Here is a 15354-nt window from a genome sequence, read left to right as displayed (position 1 = left end):
TCCACATGAAATAGAATATTGAAATCTTTTTGAAAAAACCTAATACTTAGCACAGTATGAGCCACGAAATACTGACATTTTCAAAACTAATATGTTGGATACATACTATCCCAAAAGGAGTCCATATCTTGAAAACCTATGTATGTATGAAATACTTCAAAATTACAGCTTAGAAAGGAAAGTTTCAACGGCAGACTTATGGCTCTGCACCTCACGCCAGTTTAATCAGAAAGAGGTCCTGTGCACTGATACCTCAGCACAAGCCATTGTGTGGCGCCTCTGTGTTCCAGATCCTGAAAGGGGCAGCTACAAGTAGGGGTGAACCAGGCAATGAAGTCCAAGACACTTAAGTGGTATCAAACGTCTTTATTTCAATTTTAATTCTTTCCATAGGTCAGTTCAGCCAACGCATTTCGTTCCCACAAGGAGAGCTTCATCAGGGATGAAACACATACAAAAAACAGATGATTAAATAGATTACAAAACAGCACAGGACTCAAAAAGACTTGATCACAAATATTTACATTTAAAACGTTTCAGTATATGAAATATTACACAAATTCTCCTTAGTAGACACCACATTTATAGTGACGGAGCAAAAGAGGAAAACCTTTCTATTACAACTAAAGGGCAAGACCTAAATGGTGTTAAATCAGAGCACCCAAGCTTCACAATACAAGCCGAAAAATGGCATTTGTAGTTGCTGCAGGACAATTTACGGGTGCAAAAGTCGCACAAGAGCATATGTAAAGATAGAGCTTGGGCAGTACACAGAAGAGAAAAAGAGTAAGTAGGTGTTTATTTGATGAAGTCAGGCAGAGAGGCGGGGAAATCTACTTTTTGCAACAGCATAAGATTCCTAAGAGAATCCCTATTGACAGGGACCAGCAGTAGAGTTAAATACCTCCCCAAATCATATAAAAAAGTGAGAAAGAATGAGAAGTGATGGACACAGCGTGGTCACAAAACAAGTAGAAAGGCCTGCCGTTGGACCAGGTGTAAAATAGGAAGCTGTGGTTAGCCTACAATCTCACCTTAATATCACGTAAGTACAAAAGTCTGTGTTCCTGAGTTTCAAGGTCAACCATCCAGTGTATTGTGCTGGATACAAGGGAAATTCCCAGGGCTAAGTGATGCCTGTAACCGAAAATCTATTGGTAGAAAAAGGCCTATATTTAGGAGGCTGTAGGCTAAGTACCCCTCAGTAAAGGTCCAAGTGATCACACATAGTCCGTTGCAGTAAATAATAACCATGAGTCTAAAGTGTATATTGGACCTGGGAACCTATGGCACATGGCATGTGACAAGCTGGCCTAAGCATACGTTCCGAACGTTATTCAATGCACTGCAAGCCTACTCAAGAAATAAAGATTGCACCCTCCCATCAAAATCAGAAATGTAACAATATCAAGCCTAGGCTAGAAATCTATCCAGCACAGACTGTATCCAGCCTATGTGAAGCTGAACATACTGGTAGCGTCTCATCTATACCAGGCGATAATGTTCACCACAAGTGTAGCATAAATCCCAGAGGCATAAAAGTATATCCAGAAATAATTGGACCAAGGGCACAAAGAAATAAAAATGCACCCTTCCATGAAACACAATCCGCATTAAAGTAAAGATATCAAGCACCTCAAAAGTAATACCCAGGCTTGAAGTCTATCCAACATAAAGTGGACCCGGCATGCATGAGGTTAAGTATACCGGAAGTATCTTAAAAAGCGATAGCATGCACCACCCAACTAGCGTAAATCGGAAGGGGCCTAGCCCACACATAGTAAAAGTAATTTAAAAGTAAAAACATTTTTCAAACAGATAAACCACAAAACCTTCCACGTATATGGAAGTCTAAGCAGCCGCAAGGTGCTGCTGGTGCATATGGTGAACCTAACCCGAATAAAAAGGTGCAATGCCTGAAATCACAACAGCTCCTTCCAGCCCCTGGCTAAAGCAGGACCAGAATTGAATAGCCAGTCAAGACCCACTGTAGTTCCTTACCCGTTTCCTTCTTCTGTATGAACATGTCCCAGTAAGCTGTAGAATATAATGCAGCGGGACCCAATTTTAAGTGAGAGAGGCCCTCCGCCTTGTCTCCGGTGGCCAATCATTTGCTGCAAAAGGCACCATAGTCAGTGCCCAATCCCGGAGGCGGGATACACTTTGGCGGCTTTGGCAAAAGAGAAAGCTGGGCCGCCATTACAGAAAGGTAGTGGAATAAAGCAGCATCAATATTGGATTAGTCTATTGTGTTGCATTAGATTATGAAGGCTGTGTCTGATAAGAAAGCCATCGCAGCAAGAAAAATAAATAGGCTAAATAAGTAAAAACAGATAATGTATGAACACATCGCCAACAGCGCAATTGCCAAACCCTACTGGCACCAACAGGTAGAGCGGCGGGTGGGTGATGTAAGTGCAGCCGACATATTGGAGTGGGTCTGTATAGAACAAATTATAAAGAGACCGGCCTAAGTTAATAAGCTCACCTCCACCTTTCTTTGAGAATCTCACAAAAAAAACTGAGATTGTTGGTACACAAAAAACCTGAGAGTGTTGGTACACAAAAAAACCTGAGAGTGTTGGTTACGTTAAAAAACCTGAGAGTTTTGGGTACATGTACCAACACTCTCAGGTTTTATTGTGTAATCATGTCTAGGTAACTCAGCCTTAAGTCCTAAAGGATGCACTAGCCTGAGACACCTTAAACATTTGACCCCAATTTAGAAGGTCTCATCTTTTGTAATGATAATCCGTTCAGATACATATGTGCTGGCTTTGTGCCAGGGAGACAGGAGTGAGTGAGGTGTTCATTTTAGTTTTTGGAGCCACAGGAACAGATGTTGTGGCATATGCTGTTTTGGCCATCACCTACATACTACAGAGCAATAGTAAAATGTACAGACGTTACAAAATGTTTATGTTTTAGCATACCAATCTCAATAAACAGTACACAATGTGATATCAAAAAGGGCCTGATTTTGATTCTATCAAACTAGTTATTGCATTATAAATGTCATGGCTATTCTGTGTGCCTTATTACAAGAGCATTATATCATTGAGCACTTGCTAGCTATGGTATATATGCGACTTTGGCCACTACACATCTGCAAATCGCAAAAACATGCACAATATTCATATTTGAACTTATTTCAATTAAAGATAAAATTCCCAAAGTATACACAATTCTAATCCAATCTGGGCACTCTGTCACAAATGCTACATCGACTTTTTTGCCCAGCGCCAGCAATGCTCTGCGCATAGTGAGTACTCATAGGCCATGTCCAGGATTCACTTCTGGTCCATCCAAAAACTCCTATATGTTGAACAGCTCCTGAAACAGCATTATCAATTGAGTTTCCACACAACATTAATTTTAAGTTGTGCCTTCCCCATGCTCTGTTCATGCCTTTTCATATGATATCAGTTACAGCATGATTTATTTACAGTTTTAGAGTTTTATATAGTGCTAGCTAGACATGAAGGTATCAGAGCGCTTCACAAATAGTATGCATAGGATAATTTGAGATACACAAGAGGACACGTGTAGGTGACATAAAGTCAGAGAGAGGTAAAATCAGAACATATAAAAATAGTGAGAAACATGGTCAAAGCACATTGATACATAACAGGTCATGACGTTACACAATACAGCAAAAAGGTAATGATAATTAGTGTCAAAAGTGAGACATACTGGATAAGGTTAGTCAGTAGAGTAGGGTAACGACTTTGGGAAACATAGATGGATTGTGTGTGAGTTGACTCAATTGCTTAGTAGTAAAGATTTGGAATCTTGTTTAAAGCAGAAGAGGAGTGGTTGCATCTGAGCTCTCTTGGGAATGCATTCCATATCCTGGGGGCATTTCCTGAGAAGACAGGTGTCAGGGTTGTGTTCATTTTAAGCTTAGGGGGTATGAGAAGAACTGTGCTGGAACTTCTCAATGCACGGCATGTACCAGCTCTGGAAAGTTTAGTTGCTAGTTATGAGGGATTTTTTTGTATGAAGGGCTTTGTGGGTGGTGCAGGTAGTTTTGAGGATGAATCTTTCTTCAATGGGAAGCCAGTTGAGACTCTTAAGGCCAGATAGATGTGGTCAAAATGTTTTATTCATGTGAGGAATCTCGTGGCCATGTAGAGAGTGGCTCTCAGGGGAGCAAGTTGACTTTTAGGAGTTCTGGTGATGATGGTGTTGCCATAGTCCAGTTTATAGAGGACACGCAATTGCACAACTGTCTTAAGGTCATTAGTGGGGATAACATTTGTGATTTTTTTATGTGCTTCAATGTGATAAAGGCTCCTTTTGCTGATATGTTGATGATCTCCATCATTGACTTTTTTCTGTCCAGGATGTTGCCTAGGGATTTTTACAGCGTTGGAAAGAAAAAGAGAGCAGTCTGGTGCGCTAAAAGTTCTTAATGTGACACTTGCTTGTTTCAAAATAATTGTGAGGGCTTCCATGAAGAGATTAAATAGGGCAGGAGAAAAGATTGAACCTTGAGGAAAACCTTGTGGCAATAAAAAAGGTTTCGAGAGACAACTGTTCATTTTTCTTTGTTGATAATGATGGTGTAGGTAGGATGAGAACCATTTCAGTGCAGTGCAGTTAATGCCAGAACGTCTCTTGAGGGTCTCGAGTAGGACCGAATGGTTCACTGTGTCAAAATCAGGATAAGGAGGCAAGAGTCCCTTTCATCAAGAGATTTGTGAATGTCATCAGAGATATTGAACAGAATTGTTTCCGTGCATCAGCCTCTCTTAAAGCTCAATTGGAAAGATTTGAGAAGGTTGAATTAATTAATATGCTGGTTAAGTTGAAGTAGGACACATTTCTCGATTGTTTTAGTGAGGAATGGGAGGTTGGTGATTGGTTTGAGGTTCTTAAAGTCATTTGGGTCAGTACCTGTTTTTTTAAGGATGTGTGTGACTTGTCCTAGTCGGAGGGAGTCAGGGACTCTTCCACATGAGAGAGAGGCATTGATGATTTTGCTTCAAGAAGGAGAGATGGTATGGTTGATGTTCTGTACTAAGGTGGAAGGGAGTTGGTCCATAGTGTGGAATGTGGGCTTCAAATGTGCAATTCTTTTAATGACTTAATCTTCTGTCAGCAGTTGAAGATTGTTTCTAGTAATTAAGGCATCTTGAATAGAGCCTTTATTGTGTCTCTGTTTGGTGCAGAGATGTTTAAAGTTGTTCAATTCAAGAATGTTTAAAATTTTCTTGACTGTGGCGTCTTATGTGTAGTTTAAAGTCGCCTAGAAGCAAATCTTTGGTGTCAGTATTGAGAACTTTGTTATTTGGTCAGTTAATTCTTCAGTGAAGAGTATTCGATCACCGGGGGTGGGTGGGCGGTGATAGATCGTATGGAGTGAGATAGGTGTGGTGCCTTTTATGGAGAGATCAACTCTAAGATATTCCAAGTTTGAGTAGTCCATGGATTCTAGTGTGTTCAGTTTGAACTCATCTTTATGGATGATCAATAACCCACCCCCTGTTAATATAGGTCTATCTCATCTAATGTTCGAATATTCAGGGGGAGTGAGCAAGTAAAACATGTGGGTAGAGTGTTCATTAAGCCAGCTGTCCGTTAAAAAAGAGATGTCAATGTCGTCAGCTAAAATGGTTTCAGAAAATTCTGTCACATGTTTAACTGCCGATCTGCTAGTAAGAAGCATGAAGGGACGGGAGTTCAAGTTGTTAGGAGTAGAGTGTAGTCTCTGAATTGTGGTGTGTGTGCTGGGCTGGTGGTATGGGTGATACATTAACTCGAGGGGTTCTATTTGTGCTCAAGATTACAAGGATATGTTTAGTCTTTGGATTGTATGATTTGCAGAGTGTTTCCGACCCACTCTTTGGGCAAGAGAAAACCAAGTGAGGAGGTGAGTTCTGCCCATGTTTGCCAACCCCACCCCTCAGGTGGGGGAGTCGAGGTGAAGCACAACTCTCAGTCCCCGCCATCTTGCAAATGGGGGGACCAAACCAACCAGAGTGAGACTTATGCCCCCTCCCAATAGAGTGTGGCATAATAGAGGGTTTACCAACACCAAGCAAGTGGTTGGTCCTGACCTGTACTTACCTGCAATGCCCCTAAATCTAGTAGACAAGCCAAGAAGAGAGAAGAAGAAGGACCAAAGAAGCCGTGCTGAAAGAAGAAGAGAAGGACACCAACTGACTTGGCCCCAGCCCTACTGACCTGTCCCAACCTCGAACCTGCTCCACTGAAACCCCTGTGTGTCCTGCAGCCAACAGCCCCCAAGAACCCTGAGGACCTGCCCTGCATTCTCAACCCAGACTTTGTCTCCCATGGGCAACAAATGTTCTCACCAACAGACTCTGGCTCTGGCAAAATCCACGAGTCTGCCCAACTCTGCCCGTGACGCCCATGGCCTGAGTTCGAGTGGCTCAACACCACAGGGGACCCCCTGGGAATCCTGACCTGGGATCTGGTGATCCCTGACCTGCCTCAAGTCTCCAGATGACCCTGCACCCCTAATTCTGGAGAAACCCCCTGACACTAACCAGAGCCGGTAAGAGAAACCTGACTCAAAAAGACACTCCAGCACCAGACATCCCTTGACCTTGGGTGGCCCAACTTACAGTGTCTTAGCATCCCCAGGTACCCAAACTTACCTCTCCAACCAGTGGATGCCTCCAGAAGATCTTCTTCCCTTAGCCTGCAGTGTTTGTTACAAATGGAGAATCCCCGTTAAAACCAACAGGGCACCCAATGTCAAAACAGCACTCGGTCCCCCTGTGTCACTGTGGGTGCACCTTGTGTGCTAAATCTGATTCCCCTTTACCCTGCACCTAACACCAGAAGCTTTGCTCCCTCAAGCTTGTGGCCTGCTCATGGGCAGCCACCATCAGAGGCCCCCTATCCTCAATGGATAACATTGGGCCTCAGGACTCTGCACCTGCCCGCCCTACTGCCGCTGTGGGTGCATTGAGATTCCATCCTTGACTCTGGGGGAACTCTGGTTCTAACTCCAGAATACCTTCTCTAATAGGAAAGTACCTACTATTAAACTGATAACACTGTTTTCTCCCATAGGACTGCATTGACTGCTTTGAAAAAGCTTTAAAGTTTTTAGTTGGTTTGTATTAAATCTTGAAAAACTGCAAATGTACAACTGAATTACTTCCCTTTCTCAGGAAATGTCCCAGTGTAATATCTGGGCATATTACATTGAGTAGAAAAAGTAACTTAAAAAGCAATCTGAAAAGTAATGTGCAAAGTAATCTCAAAAGTAACTGTAAAGTAATTTTGACTGTTGACTTACCTGTAAACAAACCAATTGCACACAAATGCATTTCAGTTGTATTAAACTGTATTATACCTGCAAAAGTATTACTGCACTTACCTGCACCAGGCCTTGCTTGGTTCTAAAAATAAAGTACCTAAATAATATTTGTATACAAACACATTGGTCTAAGTTCAGTCTTTGAAGGGTGTCACATCATTTCCTGCCTGAGTGTGTACAATAAATGCTTAACACTACATTCTGATTACACCTTACTGCTCACCCACACTACCACAAATAGAGAGTAAGGTATTATCTACTTTTATCTCAGCCTACCTTTGGGGTTCCACTGGACTCTGTGCACACCATACCTTACGTTGGTGCAGTATATACAGAGCCAGCGTCCCATAGTGGTGTATACAGTGGAGTGGTGTAGAGTGTTGTAGAGTGGAGTGTACTATTATAAAGTGGATTGCCATCTTATAAAGGATAGTGGAGTAGTGTCTCATCCTGTGTTATACAGTGGTGTACAGGACGTCCAGTGGAGGTCCGCAGAGTGTTGGATTACATGTTACAGTGAAGTACTGTACAGTGAAACGGTGACATATAGTGGAGTGGAGTGGAGTGGCATAGCACACAATTGTGTATCTAAAACTGTACTAGAGTTTTGTACCTTATTATACAGTGAAGTAGAGTGTAGGAAAGTGGCGTAGACTGTACAACAGTGTCACAGAGTGGAGGAGCATCTAGTTTACCAAAGCATAGTAGAGTATTATACAGTGGCATACAGTGGAGTAAAATGTGCTGCAATGGATGAGCGCAGAGTGCTGGAGAGCAAAGTATCATAGAGTGCTTTTCGGTGTATTAGAGTTTTGTAAAGTGCAATACAGTAGACTACAGTGTAGTATAGTGAGATAGGGTAGACTACAGTTTAAAAGGGGCAAAGTTACAGAACTAATCTGAGACAAAATCCTAAACTTACTACTTTTGGTATTCACAGAAGACATTTAGTAGTAGTAAAGTTAGGATTTTGTCTTAATTTAGGATTTTGTCTTAAGTTAGGTTTTTGTCTTAAGTCTTAAGTTAGGATTTTGTCTTAAGTTAAACTTGAGTTAAACTTAAGCTTGTCTTCAGTTGTGGTGTTAAGACAAAATCCTAACTTAAGTCAAAATCCTAACTTAAGACAAAAATCCTAACTTTACTACTACTTAATGTCTTCTGTGAATACCAAAAGTAGTAAGTTTAGGATTGTGTTTCAGATTAGTCCTTTGAATTGGTCCCAAAGAGTATAGGAGTGTAAAGAGGAGTAGAGTGGAGTAGTCTCTCGTACAGTGCTGTAGACTGAAGTGGGATTGAGTTGAGTGGCGTGGCATACACTACAGTGGAGTGTCATACAGACTATTGTTGATGAGTGGAGTCTTGTTCAGCTATTTGTTGATGAGTGAAGTGTTGTTGAGTGGAGTGTGTTTGGGTGTATTTTTATCACGGTTAATACAGTGAGTATAGTGGTAGAATGTGGAGTGGTATACAGTGAAGTATTGTGTCATAGATTTGGGTGTCGTATAGTGTGTTTCAGTGGAGGGAGGTAGAATGGAGTGCTGTACAGCAGAGTGAGATGTCATACAGTAGAGTGGAGTGTGGTACAGTGTAGTGATATGCCAATAAGTTCAGTGCTGTGTCATACAGGGGAGTGGATTTGCTTGTCATACATTATCTCATAGTGGAATAGAGCTGCATAAAGTAGAGAGGCATACCTACTTTTACTTTTGTAAAACAGAATTTTATTGTACTTGTGGCTTTGTAAAACAACATGTCATTAGCTTACAACTCTCTCAATTGTACGAAACAGGAAGTGTATATCTTCTATCCATATTCATGGAATGAAGTAAAAGGTAGGGGAGCTTGGAAGAAGAAAATGTTTTATTTTTTGAAGCCATCTTACAACTGTTCCACAACTGCATTGCCAGAAATTGGTTAGTGTATACAACAGTACCACAGTGGTATCTGAATATATGTAATAAACATAACATCAAGTCAATCTCTTATTATATTTATTTTCATGTGTTTTGCAGACATACAAAGCATTCCTATTACATAATTGTGTCATCATTTAGCAACATTTACAGCCCAAGATGTTCATATGGTACTAGTCATTATGAAACAGTGAGGAAAAACAAATCTATGGAATTGTGAAAAATACCCATAGATACTGTGCATGCCCAACTGTTCACATATCTATCTAAGTAATGTGATTCATGAGAAGTCATAGAAGACTCTAACGCTTAGTTTAGATTTCTAAAAACTTCAACAACCATGCCAGGTCCAATAATAACATATCCACTGATTGATGTAGGTACAACAGAAAGGTACCTCTGTAGCTTTATAACAATGTTAACCTTGTAACTTAGAATTTTTTATGTAAAATAAAAAGATAACTGTCTTGTAAATGTTTTAGCAGTCTGTCCTTCAAAGTAAGAGTTTAATAATCACATTCAGTCTAGCCTGTATTGATTTTTAAATAGTTGGTGTAGTGTCCTGTTGCTGCAGTCTCTCAATGGTGAAAGATTATATCACTACTTGTATAGGTGCTCATTAAAATTGAAATTTGAGAAGTTATAAATACAGGTATTGCTCTATCTATTATTGAAAGCACATCTTTGAATCATCAGAATGATATATTTGGTCACCATTGTTAATCAAGTGTTGAGAAAGGTTCTGATTTACAGTTTAGACATATTGTTTTGGGCACAGCTTTAACATAATATATTCTTAAATAGGATTTATTTTCAATTAAGTTTTGGTAGATATACAAATCTTTCAAATTGTGTAACAGTGAAGTTTGAATTTGGCAATTGGATGCATTTATGTTCCCAACAGTAGTTTAGACCAAAGCAGTCACAACTTGGATGAGTCTCATTACCTAGGATATCTAGGACAAGCATACGGAATTGTTGATCTTCTTGTTGTTCATTGATAGAAAACTGAACAGCATCTCTACACATATCTACCATATCTCTTATGGCACTTGTAGAGTGGTATAAACCATTGTTGGACAGAATTGGTTGATGAAGACTTATCACGGTGTTGCAGAAACATTGATCTACAAGCTGGTTTATTATTTATTTGACCAACAGTAGGTACAAAAGAAGATTAACAAGCACATTGCTATAGAAATGTACGGGTTTCATTTTTAAACTGGTATCTTGTAATTTTTGTGTGTTTTGGGGTTTTGTATTGTATTTTGTTTCTTCTAATCAACACTTCTTTGTAATTGTAGTTTGAATTTAATTTTCTCTGAAAATATGTTTAGGTTTTCTCAAAATGGAATATTGAACAAGTTGAGGAGTGTATCTGTTTCACAAATGATTATATCTTTGACACAGCAACTATAAGCATTAATTCTTGCTTCATCGAAATTGGTGATATATAGTCCTGTTAGTTTTTTACACATGTGAGAAATTGCATTGTTGGTTTACTGGAGTGTGAACTCTGGTCAAGCAGCCTCCACAGTCCTTAATCTGTGCTCAACCCTCTGATAGCTTGTCACAGAAATGTCAGGCTTAACTTACAGACAATGTGTAAAAAATGTGTGATACTCTTCAAACAGTAATAAAGTGAAAAACAGCACACAAAGAAGATCCCAATCCAAGTTAGAGAAATAGAGTAACATCTATTAAATAAACCAAGACCACAATGACAAAAATCCCAATCAGAAGAAACAAAGTCATGAATTTTAAAAGATTTTAGCGTAACGTACAAAAAAGTACAAAGCACCAACTATGGATATCTGGTCGTACTCAGCTGGGTGAAAGTCACACTTTCAGGGGTACCGAGTTAGAGCGCAGGTCGGCTACGGTCACCTGGTTAGGCCCACTGAAATTTACCTTCTCAAATACATGTAAACAACCCTGTTCATGATAGACAGGTCCCCGGTGAGCAGGGAGAGTGTATCAGGAGGCTGTCGGCATAGTGCATAGATCCTGAATTTGTCGCAGCGGCTTCGCTTGTGCTGCACATTGGCGGTTCCCAACTAGCTTTCTTTCCTGTAGCACGAAGGGACAACTGCCTGAGCTGGCCATTGAACTGTTGTTTGAGTGGGGGGGGTCTTGGTGCTACCTGGCCTGTTGGTGGTGAAAACGTAAATATAGAGTTCCCTGAGCTACACCAAGGGTTCAGGACCTGAGGGCCACCACTTGGGGGTAAGGAACTCACTTCAGCTTGGTCCATGGTCTGGTGATGGATATTGGAGAGCCTTTTCGGTCTCTGAAACTCAGATCGGGAGGCCAGCAGACAAGACCTTGGAGTCACTCTGGTGTCCTAGGTGCAAGAGTGAAGTTGCAAGTCAAGTTCTCTTCTCAACCAGGCACGAGGGTAGCAAGACACTACCGCAAGGCACAACTTCGTATAGAGCAGCATTCCAGCAGCACAGCAGTCCTTCTTCCTGGCATAGTAGTATCCATTGGTCCAGAAGTGTACTGAAGAGTTGGTGTCTGAGGTTCCAGTTTTTGTACCCAGGTGTGCCTTTGAAGCAAGTAGAAGCTTCTAGATGCATGAAGTGCACAAGCACCCTGCCTTCCTGGCTCGAGACTAACTGCAGGGGTTATGTAGCCACTTGTGTGGAGACAGGACTCAGCCTGTTCAAGTGTAAGTAGGTCTGGGCTCAGCTCCTCCCTCCCATACTGCCACTGATGGCCCACCTAGTCACAACAAGGCTCCCCATTGTCTGTGGTTGTTTAGGAGGAATACACACAGCCCAACTGTTAGATACACCCTGTCATGTTACTCAGAGACATACGGTAGGCACCAAATGGTTTAGGCAAAAAAATGCAAACTTTCTAAATGTGGCATTTTCAAATTTGCAACAAAAAAATCTGACTTCACCATAAGTTAGGATTTTCCTTAATAATTCCAGAGACACCAAACATGAACTGATTTCCTGTTTGAAAATGATACCTCTAAATGTAATAATGTACCTCCAATGTTATCCTATGGGAGAGGTAGGCCTTGCAGTATTCAAAAACAACTTGACAGGTTTTTCACTATCAGGGCATATGAAACTTAAAAGTACACATCCTACTTTTTAAATACACTGCACCCTGCCCTCGGTATGTCCAGGGCCTGCCCTAGAGGTGACATATGTATTCAAAGGAAGGTTTGAGCCTGGCAAAATGTTTATTTTGTGAGGTGAAAATGGCAGATTAAAACTGCAAACTCAAGCTCTGCAATGGCGTACCAGAGACATATTTAAAGTGCTAATTAAGTGGGTCGCACAATCCATGTTACAGGCCCACTAGTAGCATTACATTTACAGGCCCTGGGCCATTTTACTAGGGACCAACAAATAAATGAATTATGCCAGATGGGTATTATCCAATCTACCATGTTTTAAGGAGAGAGAGCACAAACACTTAAGCACTGGTTAGCAGTAGTAAAGTGTAGAGAGTCCCTAGGTTAACAAAAATGGATTCAGCAAAACATAGGAGGAGGAAGGCAAAAAGTCAGAGATGACCCTGCATTAAGTGGCAAGTGCAACAAAGCAAGACAGAGAAATGTATGTGATGCCCTCTTTAAATACCGTAGAGCCAATGAGAATCAGTTCATAATCTAAACTTAGTCCTTTGGATTTGTATATTATTACCACGGAAGCCAAATAAAGAGAAAACTGTTGTCTATGACAAATAAATCTTTCAGAAATAAGAATCTTGCTGCCCACTGAGAGATCTGTTTTTCCTGCTTAATGTGATCATCTCTTCATTTTTTCCAGATGTCACAAAGCCTATTACAAATCTGGGGGCCAACTCCATCATCCCAAAAAAATCCACAGTGCCAGGGCGCCAAATGATAGGCTCAAAACTATGCTCTAACAGCAAGTGCAGCAATTAATTCCCGTATCTCAGTTGTAGCCACAATAGACCTCCCATTGCTAGGGTATTCCCTCAAGAGTGCTGTATAGTGCACCAATGAGGCCGCCCACTAATATAGCTTAAGGTTGGGAAGGGCCAATCTACCATGCTCCCTGGTTAATGACAGGAATTTGTATGATCTTCTTGCTCTCTAATATGCCCAGATAAATTGTGCAAATATGCATTCAAATTTCTTCAACCAGTAATTTGAAGTAATCACGTGCACTTGCTCCTGCTCATAGTGCTCGTCCATTTCCTCTGCTAAACTGTACTGCAGACTGATTGGCCAGTTACCAACCAATCACTGCTCTGCCCGGGAGGAACCAGATGTGCCCCCCAGGCATTTAATGCTGACCCCTGCGGGACGGGCTGATGACATCGAGTGAGAGACTCAATTTTTTAGTTTGTGTGCTTTATTTAGTTTTAAACCTTGTTAGCTCATTTTAGCCATTTGCACTTAATAATGCTTCTTTTAATCATGTGCTCCTGCACGTAGCACTTGTCCATTTCATCGGCTAGACTGTACTGTGTGCTGATTGGCCAGTTCCCAACCAATTACTGCTCTGAACCTGGAGGAGCCAGTTGTGCCCCCCAGGCATTTAATGCCAGCCGCTGCAGGGATGCGCAGGGTGCACGCCACTGGGTCCATCTGCGTCTGCGCCCATCCACGCCAAGACACTGCCAGGAGCCAGGAACTCCACCCCTCCACTGTCCCAAAGAATAGTGTAGTCACGTGAGGCTTTGGTCACTCTTCAAGGTGAGGCAGCATGCGGGGATCACAGCCTACGCCCAGAGGCCTGTCCCACCTAATGCAATCACTGCACTTTTGAGACTAGCCCACGTCTGTGCACGTCAGACCTTGATCCTAACACTAAGAGCTTCACTATCCTCAGCCTCAACTGCCACTATTTAACTACACACCATGCTGAGGTGTTTCATTTCCTCCGGGATCAATCCCCTGCGGTCTTATTTCTAACAGAAACCTGGATTTCTGATGACTCTGTGGCGATTCCGGCCCTGGCCCCTCCAGCTGGATATGTAATAAGCTGCCTTAATAGAACCACATGTAGAGGGGGAGGCATCGCTATTATATATAAAGCTGCCTATACCTGTAGCCTTGTCCCCATAGACATCGCTAACAGCGAAAGTGCTCTCTTCAAAATCACCCTGACAGCCAGTTTTACGCTCACTGGACTTCTGATTCACCGCCCTCCTGGCCCCTCAGCTACTTCCTAATGCCATCACCTCATTGGCCCTTCAGGTATCCGGGGGATTTGAATCTCCACTTAGAGTTGCAGGAGATGTCAGACATTCATGTCTTCATGGGTGACATGGCAGCATGCCAGTTAGTCCAACTGGTCCCAGGCTCCACACACATAGCCGGCAATCTTGTGGACCCAAAGTTCTCTAATCTTCAGTCCTTGGAGGTGCTGCCACCCCTCCCTATGCCTTGGACAAATCACTTTCTTATCCAGATGCGGATGTCGCTAGCAGGCCCTAAATTACAGTCTCACCGCTCTCCCTCACTCAAATGCCCATTCCATAAACAGGACCAGGCTGCCTTTCTGGCCGCCTTAAGCACCCAGTGCCCAGAGAGGTCCTCCATATGGACGAGGTCCTGTTGCACTCACAGGGGTGGATTACCCAAGCTTTGCACACATACATCCCGCCTGAACATACTTACCCTAAAAGCTCACGGGCCAATGTTTGAGTTAATGAATTGTTCACCCAAGTCAGGAAAAACTGCAAGTTCATAGAGTATGCCTGGAGGCAATCCTATGACCCTCAGGCTAAGACAGAGTACAGAGATGTGATTAAGGCTTACCATAAATTGGTCTCTAAGACTAGGGATACGCACTATACTAACCTCAAGCAATAACCCAACTGAAATTATCTTCTCTCTTCTAAAGGACCTGGTAAAACACTCTGCTGCCACTGACAGCACCATATCTTCTAGTCTACAATGTGAAGCACTGGCCAAATTCTTTCTAGAGAAGGTAGAACGTATCTACAGTAGCTTCCACCCGGAGGAACATCCCTCGGGCCACAGGTCGGAACTCGTCGGCAAGCTCTGAGTCCCACTCGCTTGCAGTGCTCCCCTCGATTTCCCATCATGCCATGGAAGCACTCTTTATCAAAGTGAAATCAGAATCCCCAGCTGACCCTATGAAACCTGATGCCTTTCGGAAATATCAGCAATATCTCCTGCCTGAG

This window comes from Lissotriton helveticus, chromosome 8, assembly GCF_964261635.1.
Source record: "Lissotriton helveticus chromosome 8, aLisHel1.1, whole genome shotgun sequence".
NCBI lineage: Eukaryota > Metazoa > Chordata > Amphibia > Caudata > Salamandridae > Lissotriton > Lissotriton helveticus.
Note: the sequence above shows the minus strand (reverse complement) of the source record.